Here is a 10,580-nt window from a genome sequence, read left to right on the forward strand (position 1 = left end):
CTTTAGTTTGTTTAGTAAATATTTTCTTAACTCTATTTCTTGAACTGCATTGTTGGTTAAGGGCTTGTAAGTAAGCATTTCACAGTAAGGTCTACACTACACCTGTTGTATTCGGCACATGTGACAAATACAATTTGATTTGATTTGATTTGTATATGTAATGTTTTATATGATGTATTTCCTATTCAACAAAACTGTATGAATAGAAGTGGCAGGGTAGGCAGGGTAGCCTAGTGGTTAGAGCGTTGGACTAGTAACCGGAAGGTTGCAAGTTCAAACCTCCGAGCTGAAAAGGTACAAATCTGTCTTTCTGCTGTCATTGAAAATAAGAATTTGTTGTTAACTGACTTGCCTAGTTAAATGAAGATAAAATGAATAAGGCTTGAAAGGACTTGCATTTTTATAAATCAAATAATACAACTATAAGATTTCACCTTCTACAGTGTTAGAGAAAATGTGCATATTTTCTAAAGGTCTCTCTTGATTAAAACGTCTGCCCCCATCTCTGTGAATGTCTCACAGAGCTCTAGCTTAGCTTCCTGAACTCATTTGTCTATGACAAACAGAAAGTGTTATTTGCTTTAAATCTATGAATTATTTTTAGATGAGCCTACGAGCTATAAATCAATCTCTGAATGTGCTTCACCAACAAAACCACTCTCTCCTACTGCTGATTCCAAACATATGCCTTATTCATCCCATCTTCCAGTGGTGTCAGATTTCACATCCTGCTTCATTCAGTCAGTAGAGACACTCCTGTGTCCATTAGAATAAGGGCTACTGCTCTATGCAAGCCATTTCAATCAACGGTGTCCACAGATTGGTCGGAACTGTTACCAGAACCATGCAGGTCCCCTAAACAGGGGACTTTAAATCAAATAGGTTTTATGTGGACCTGCAGCTCTACATTTCATAGTTCCCTTCTCTAGGAACAATGAAAAGTTACTCTCATTATAATGTTGATTGATTCAGACTGTGCAGCAATACAGAATATCTGTCTCAAAATAGTAAACATAGTTATGTTATGTCATTGTCATCAGCCGCTCTGCCATTTTGTTAATTGCTCCGCGTGAAATTAGAAGTAAACATTTAGTCACTGCTGTTAACCGCTTTCCTCGTTGGATTGCCAACACTGTGAACACAGTTGAGGAATTCACCTGTGGCCTCCTCTTTCATGTTCAATAGAAATGTATTTTTTCTTTACACTGAACAGAAATATAAATGAGTGTTGGTCCCATAATTCATGAGCTGAAAATAAAAATCCCCTACATTTTCCATATGCGCTTATTTATCTTAAATTTGCTGCACACATTTCTTCACATCCCTGTTAGTGAGCGTTTCTCCTTTGCCAATATAATCCATCCACCTGACAGGTGTGGCATATCAGGAAGCTGATTAAACAGCATGATCATTACACATGTTGTACTGTTACACACCTTCTACTGGGGACAATAAAAGGCCACTCTGTAATGTGTAGTTTTGTCACACAACACAATGTCACAGATGTCTCGAGTTTTGAGGGAGCACGCATTTGGCATGATGACTGCAGGAATGTCCACCAGAGATGTTGCCAGAGAATTTAAGGCTAATTTCTCTACCATAAGCTTCCTCCAATGTCGTTTTAGAGAATTTGGCACTATGTCCAACCAAATTTGGCAGTACCTCCAACCGGCCTCACAACCGCAGATGACATGTAACCACACCAGCCCAAGACCTCAACATCCAGCTTCTTCACCTGCGGGATCATCTGAGACCAGTCACCCAGACAGTTGATCAAATCAAATCAAATGTTATTTGTAACATGTGCCAAATACAATAGGTATTTTACCGTAAAAAATAACAATAACGAGGCTATATACAAGGGGTCATGGACTGAGTCAATGTGTGGGGTAAAGGTTAGTTGAGGTAATTGAGGTAATATGTACGTGTAGGCTGGGGTAAAGTGACTATGCATAGATAATAAACAGTGAAGAGCAGCAGCGTAAAAAAGGGGGTCAATATGCAAATATAACATTTGATTAATGTTCAGCAGTCTTATGGCTTGGGGGTATGTTCCTCTGACACTGCCTGGTATAGAGGTCCAGAATGGCAGGGAGCTCAGCCCCAGTGATGTACTGGGCCGTATGCACCCTCTGTAGCACCTTGCGGTCGGATGCAGAGCAGTTGCCATACCAAGACGTGATGGCAACCAGTCGCCATACCAAGACGTGATGGCAACCAGTATAGGATACTCTCGATAGCGCAGCTGTAGAACTTTTTGAGGATCTGAGGACCCATGTCAAATATTTTCGTTCTCCGAAAGGCATTGTCGTGCCCTCTTCACGACTGCCTTGGTACGTTTGGACCATGATAGTTTGTTGGTGATGTGGACACCAAGAAACTTCAATCTCTTGGCCTACTCCACTATAGCCCTGTTGGTGTGAATGGGGGTGTGCTCAGCCCTCCTTTTCCAGTAGTCCATGATCAGCTCATTTGTCTTGCTCATGTTGAGGCAGAGGTTGTTGTCCTAGCACCACAATGCCAGGTCTCTGACATCCTCCCTATAGGCTGTCTCATCGTTATCGGTGATCAGGCCTATCACCGTCATGTCATCTGCAAACTTAATGACGGTGTTGGAGTTGTGCGTGGACACGCAGTTGTGGGTGAACAGGGAGTACAGGGGGACAAAGCATGCACCCCTGAAAGGCCCTCGTATTGAGAATCAGCTTGGCAGATGTGTTGTTGGCTACATTTACCACCTGGGGACAGCCCATCAGGAAGTCTCGGATCCAGTTGCAAAGGGAGGTGTTTAGTCCCAGGGTCCTTAGCTTAGTGATGAGCTTTGAGGGCACTATGGTGTTGAACGCTGAGCTGTATTCAAAGAACAGCATTCTCGCGTACGTGTTTTGTCCAGGTGGGAAAGGGCCGTGTGGAGTGCAATAGAGATTGCGTCATCTGTGGATCTGTTGGGGTGGTATGCAAATTGTAGGGTTTCTGCAAAGATGGTGTTGGTGTGAGCCATGACCAGCCTTTCAAAGCACTTCATGGCTACAGACATGAGTGCTACGGGCGGTAGTCATTTAGGCAGTTTATCTTGCCTTTTTTTGGGCACAGTGACATGTAGGTATTACAGACTCGGTCAGGAAGAGGTTGAAAATGTCAGTGAAGGCTCTTGCCAGTTGATCAGCACATGCTCTGAAAACGCATCCTGGTAATCTGTCTGGCCCTGCTGCCTTGTGAATTACCTTTTTTAAATGGTCTTACTCACATCGGCTGCGGAGAGCGTGATCACACCATTGTCTGGAACAGCTGGTGCTCTCATGCATGGTTCAGTGTTGCTTGCCTCAAAGCGAGCATTGAAGGCATTTATCTCGTCTGGTGGGCTCACGTCACTAGGCAGCTCGCGGCTGGGTTTCCCTTTGTAATCCATAATAGTTGTCAGATCCAGTGGATTTAGGCTTAGTCCTGTGTTGACACATTCATTGCCTGTTTAATGGTTCATCGAAGGGCATAGCGGGATTTCTTATAAGCGTCCGGATTAGTGTCCCAGTCCATGAATGCAACAGCTCTAGCCTTTAGCTCAGTTCGGATGTTGCCTGTAATCCATGGCTTCTAGTTGGAATATGTAAGTACGGTCACTGTGGGGACGTGGTCAATGCACATATTGATGAAGCCGGTGAATGATGTAATATACTCCTCAATGCCATTGTATGAATCTCAGAACGTATTCTAGTCTGTGCTAGCAAAACAGTCCTGTAGTTTAGCATCCATGTAATCTAACCACTTCTGTATTGAGCGAGTCGCTGGTACTTCCTGCTTGAGTTTTTGCTTGTAAACAGGAATCAGGAGGATAGCATCATGGTCAGATTTGCCAAATTGAGGGCGAGCTTTCCACGCATCTCTGTGTGTGGAGTAAAGGTGGTCTAGAGTTTTTTTTCTCTCTGGTTGCACATTTTTTATTTTATTTATTTATTTATTTTACCTTTATTTAACCAGGTAGGCAAGTTGAGAACAAGTTCTCATTTACAATTGCGACCTGGCCAAGATAAAGCAAAGCAGTTCGACAGATAAAACGACACAGAGTTACACATGGAGTAAAAACAAACATACAGTCAATAATGCAGTATAAACAAGTCTATATACAATGTGAGCAAATGAGGTGAGAAGGGAGGTAAAGGCAAAAAAGGCCATGATGGCAAAGTAAATACAATATAGCAAGTAAAATACTGGAATGGTAGTTTTGCAATGGAAGAATGTGCAAAGTAGAAATAAAAAAATAATGGGGTGCAAAGGAGCAAAATAAATAAATAAATAAAAATTAAATACAGTTGGGAAAGAGGTAGTTTGGGCTAAATTATAGGTGGGCTATGTACAGGTGCAGTAGTCTGTGAGCTGCTCTGACAGTTGGTGCTTAAAGCTAGTGAGGGAGATAAGTGTTTCCAGTTTCAGAGATTTTTGTAGTTCGTTCCAGTCATTGGCAGCAGAGAACTGGAAGGAGAGGCGGCCAAAGAAAGAATTGGTTTTGGGGGTGACTAGAGAGATATACCTGCTGGAGCGTGTGCTACAGGTGGGAGATGCTATGGTGACCAGCGAGCTGAGATAAGGGGGGACTTTACCTAGCAGGGTCTTGTAGATGACATGGAGCCAGTGGGTTTGGCGACGAGTATGAAGCGAGGGCCAGCCAACGAGAGCGTACAGGTCGCAATGGTGGGTAGTATATGGGGCTTTGGTGATAAAACGGATTGCACTGTGATAGACTGCATCCAATTTGTTGAGTAGGGTATTGGAGGCTATTTTGTAAATGACATCGCCAAAGTCGAGGATTGGTAGGATGGTCAGTTTTACAAGGGTATGTTTGGCAGCATGAGTGAAGGATGCTTTGTTGCGAAATAGGAAGCCAATTCTAGATTTAACTTTGGATTGGAGATGTTTGATATGGGTCTGGAAGGAGAGTTTACAGTCTAACCAGACACCTAAGTATTTGTAGTTGTCCACGTATTCTAAGTCAGAGCCGTCCAGAGTAGTGATGTTGGACAGGCGGGTAGGTGCAGGTAGCGATCGGTTGAAGAGCATGCATTTAGTTTTACTTGTATTTAAGAGCAATTGGAGGCCACGGAAGGAGAGTTGTATGGCATTGAAGCTTGCCTGGAGGGTTGTTAACACAGTGTCCAAAGAAGGGCCGGAAGTATACAGAATGGTGTCGTCTGCGTAGAGGTGGATCAGGGACTCACCAGCAGCAAGAGCGACCTCATTGATGTATACAGAGAAGAGAGTCGGTCCAAGAATTGAACCCTGTGGCACCCCCATAGAGACTGCCAGAGGTCCGGACAGCAGACCCTCCGATTTGACACACTGAACTCTATCAGAGAAGTAGTTGGTGAACCAGGCGAGGCAATCATTTGAGAAACCAAGGCTGTCGAGTCTGCCGATGAGGATATGGTGATTGACAGAGTCGAAAGCCTTGGCCAGATCAATGAATACGGCTGCACAGTAATGTTTCTTATCGATGGCGGTTAAGATATCGTTTAGGACCTTGAGCGTGGCTGAGGTGCACCCATGACCAGCTCTGAAACCAGATTGCATAGCAGAGAAGGTATGGTGAGATTCGAAATGGTCGGTAATCTGTTTGTTGACTTGGCTTTCGAAGACCTTAGAAAGGCACGGTAGGATAGATATAGGTCTGTAGCAGTTTGGGTCAAGAGTGTCCCCCCCTTTGAAGAGGGGGATGACCGCAGCTGCTTTCCAATCTTTGGGAATCTCAGACGACACGAAAGAGAGGTTGAACAGGCTAGTAATAGGGGTGGCAACAATTTCGGCAGATAATTTTAGAAAGAAAGGGTCCAGATTGTCTAGCCCGGCTGATTTGTAGGGGTCCAGATTTTGCAGCTCTTTCAGAACATCAGCTGAATGGATTTGGGAGAAGGAGAAATGGGGAAGGCTTGGGCGAGTTGCTGTTGGGGGTGCAGTGCTGTTGTCCGGGGTAGGAGTTGCCAGGTGGAAAGCATGGCCAGCCGTAGAAAAATGCTTATTGAAATTCTCAATTATGGTGGATTTATCAGTGGTGACAGTGTTTCCTATCTTCAGTGCAGTGGGCAGCTGGGAGGAGGTGTTCTTATTCTCCATGGACTTTACAGTGTCCCAGAACTTTTTTGAGTTAGTGTTGCAGGAAGCAAATTTCTGCTTGAAAAAGCTAGCCTTAGCTTTTCTAACTGCCTGTGTATAATGATTTCTAGCTTCCCTGAACAGCTGCATATCACATGGGACATGCTGGTTGAAAAGAGGTAAAACGGACTTAAGTTTTCCTGCATTAAAGTCCCCGGCCACTAGGAACGCCGCTTCTGGTTGATCATTTCCTTGTTTGCTTATGGCCTCATTGAGTTTGGTCTTCGTACCTGCATTGGTTTGTGGTGGTAAATAAACAGCTATGAAAATTATAGCTAAAAACTCTCATGGTAAATAGTGTGGTCTACAGCTCATCCAGTTTATTCTCCAGTTTTTGCACGTTCGCCAATCGGACAGATGGTAAAGGTGAATTATCACTCCCCAACAAGTTCTCACCAAGCATGCAGTTCTCACCCCTGTATCTGCATCTCCTCTTCATGCGAATGATGGGGATTTGTGCCTGGTCTGGGAGGAGATGTAAATCTTTCGCCTTCGATTCATTAAAGAAAAATCTTTGTCCAGTCCGAGTTGAGTAAGCACTGTTATGATGTCCAGAAGCTATTTTCGGTCATAAGAGGTGGTGGCAGAAACACTATGTAATAAAAAAGTCACAAACAACTAGAAAAAACACACTGAAAAGCACAATTGGTTAGGAGCATGTAAAATGGCAGCCATCCCCTCCGGTGCCATTTTCTTGATTAAACTGTGGGTTTTTGGACAACCGAAGAATTTCTGCTCAAACTGTCCGAAACCGTCTCAGGGAATCTCATCTGCGTGCTCGTCGTCCTCACCAGGGTCTTGACCTGACTGCAGTTCAGAGTCGTAATCAACTTCAGTGGGCAAATGCTCACCCTCGATGGCCACTGGTACGCTGGGGAAGTGTGCTCTTCACGGATGAATCCCGGTTTCAACTGTACCGGGCAGATGGCAGTAAACATGTATGGCGTTGTGTGGGTGAGCGGTTTGCTAATGTCTACGTTGTGAACAGAGTGCCCATGGTGGCAATGGAGGCCGATTGTCATGCCATTCATCAGCCGCCATAATCTCATGTTTCAGCATGATAATGCACTGCTCCATGTCACAAGGATCTGTACACAAATTCTGGAATCTGGTCTGCCTACTCACCAGACGTGTCACCCATTGGGAATGTTTGGGATGCTCTGGATCGACTTGTACGACAACGTGTTCCAGTTCCCGACAATATCCAGCAACTTCGCACAACCATTGAAGAAGAGTGGAACAACATTCCACAGGCCACAATCAACAGCCTGATCAAATGTATGCAAAGGAGAGGCAAGTGGTTCTGCGTGAGGCAAATGGTGGCTGGTTTTCTGGTTAACTCCCCTACCTTCTTTTTGCATATCTGTATTCCCAGTCATGTGAAATCCATAGATTAAGGCCTAATGAATGTATTTCAATGGACTGATTTCCTTATATGATCTGTAACTCAGTAAAATCTTGGAAATTGTTGCATGTTACATTTATATTTTTGGTCAGTGTAGAATAACACAAAAAAACCAATAAAAACAATGATAAATAAATGTCATGACGGGATGTAATTTAAAGTTGAAGAATATATTTTTCCTCCAGTGCACAGGCTAATAGTCAGAGATGGTATATGTTTATTTTAAAGCTTGGCTTTGAAACGTGAGTGTGGAGTGTCGTGGTTGGAAACAAAAACAATGCAGTGTTATTTCTGAGCTACTGCAAGCTACAGCAGAACATGATATACGGGGACTTTACAGGACTCCAGATTTACAGGACTCTTGAGGATATCTGTCAGGCACCACTGATGATTTCATAACATAACCATATGTCTGAGAGAAGCATGTACATTCCATATGGTTTACACTTGATATACAGACAGTACATGTTCTTACTGAATGTCAATTGTCTCTTATATCCCCCCTCTGGAGGGGCCTTGTTGTTGAGTTACATCAGGGATACACAGAAAAAGGCTGGGTGGAACTACATTTTCTTCCTGAGTTTTGGAGTTAAACTGTTTGATTTTAGCATGTAGTATCATCCATTCTTAGTTTTGGGACAACGTTTCAATTGAAGATAAAATAACAAACATAAGATTCAACAGAGGTGGGGTATAAGCGTTACTATGTTGAGAGACAACAAAAATATACTCAAATATCTACTTTTAGTGTGGCATGATTGGAGTTGTGTGAAGTTGGTGTTGTGGCCTTCTGCCTGTCAGCCCTCCCCACTGAAAAATGGACTCATTCCATTCTGCTTCTCCCACATTGTCCCTTGGGGAGAGGTTCTCCCTGGCAGAAGGGAGAAACTTCTAGACTTTACCAAGCCCTAATCAATGCTTTGTTGACAACAGATGGAACTACATTTGAAATTCTTCCTTACGGGTAATTTTCAACAATGCAGAGTTAAAGAGAAGATCATAAAATAAAGAAATAAATAGAAATAGTGACACAAGGAATACATACACAGTGAATAACTAATACAAATAATCAGTAAAAGATAACATGGCTGTTTACAGGTAGGACCAGTACAGAGTCGATGTGCAGGGGTATGAGGTAGCTATGTACAGTACATATAGGTACGAGTAAAGTGACTTGGAAACAGGATCGTTAATAGACAGTAGCATATGTGGTGTCAGCATGCATGTGTGTGCTTGTAAAGGGAGGTACCTAGTCAATTGCTCAAATGAATTCACCCGAAACCTGTCTTCTGCATTTAACTCAACCGCTCTGAATCAGAGCATTGCAGATGGCTACCTTAAATGACATCCACGTCATCAGCACCCAGGGAGCAGTTGTTGTTGGGAGTTAACTGCCTTGCTCAAGAGCAGAACAGCATCATTTTGGGGGGGGGGGGGACTTCCTCTGATACTGTTTGGTATAGAGGTCCTGGATGGCAGGGAGCTCGGCCCCATTGTACTGAGCAGTATTCACTACCCTCTGTAGCGCCTTATGGTCGGATGCCAAGCAGTTGCCATACCAAGCAGTGATGCAGCCAGTCAAGATGCTCTCAATGGTGCAGCTGTGTGTAGAGGGTCAGCGTGGTGGATGAGTTGTTGCCTACCCTCAACACCTGGGGCCGGTCCATCAGGAAGCCCCTGGCAGACATACCTCAGACAGACCAGTTATTCTAAGGGCTACACATCACACACCAGTCCCTTATTCTCACTGCGTTGTTCTGTCTTATCTCTTGTTTATCCTCCCTGTTGAACACTTTCCAAATCCCACACATTACCATCTTTGAGGCAGAGTTAGATACGAGCCATAGAACCATCTCCACCACAATAAAAGCTGTCTTTGTCAAGGACAGGTCTCTGGCTCACTTCTGTGCCTTGTATTCTCCCTGATTAGTATTTTCTGATACTGCAGCACAGCACTTGCCCTTCAGACGTCCCTCCAACTGTATAGAAGAACTTACAATTGGCCAGAGATACATGTCCAATTAGCCTGGCAGAAAAGACAGAGAAAAAGTCATTTGAAGAGCACCAGATGTAACACAAAGAAACTCATCGGTAACGTCCCTCCAACTGTACACTCTGTAAAGTACATCAGATAAACTTGATGAAATATAGATTGGAGTAAATATGTATTGATAAATAGACTGCAATTCCTCAGGCCAGGAGTATGAATTTTCATCTGTTTACACGTAAAGTAATAGGCTCTGCCTTTCTTTGAAGTTTCTAGAGACCCTGTGTCTATCGTGAAACTACACCCATTTAAATGATAACACAAACATGTTTTTAGCTGAGGAATGTGATTCTGTGCTCATCCCTGCATGTGGCCAGTAGTCACACCATGATGGGGTCAACAAGAAAAGACAAGGCCAGATCAGATGTGGTGCTGGCATGTTAGCGAAGGTCAACAGGCAGGGGTTGTATTTTAAAACAACAAGGACCACCTGGAGCAAATGTTTTTTTTTATTCTGCTCCCAGCTGAAGATTAGAGCCATTCTCCCACCAATATTCTGGCAGCTCTGTGAAATGTTTCCTTTGTAACGTTAATTTGAACTGGTTGAACATAGATCAAGGTCTTTATCAGTGTCATTAGTCAAACCTCTGTGTCCTGGAGAATATAATACCTTTAACCCCATTTGTCACCTCAGAGAGATCAATGTGCAAAAAAGCCAAAGAAGTGGAGAGGAGGTGGTGACATAAAAACACAGTAGTTACATAATCGCCGAGGACAACGTGGCATATGCCATAAACTGATGAACGCAACAAGATGAAAGATGTGTCATTGGAAGTGAATGTACAACTGCTTTTGTAGAAGGAAGGCAAGGTTTCGAGGAATTACATAACATGTGACTGTCAGCCCATTCTGAGTCATCTTATCCAGTCATCCAATGGAACTCTAATTGTTCATACACTTATCATTGATCCAGCACTTTGTCTACTTATTAACATACATCATTGACCATGATGGTGTTGGCCACACACAACGCAGAACAACAGTTAT

This window comes from Oncorhynchus kisutch, linkage group LG22, assembly GCF_002021735.2.
Source record: "Oncorhynchus kisutch isolate 150728-3 linkage group LG22, Okis_V2, whole genome shotgun sequence".
NCBI lineage: Eukaryota > Metazoa > Chordata > Actinopteri > Salmoniformes > Salmonidae > Oncorhynchus > Oncorhynchus kisutch.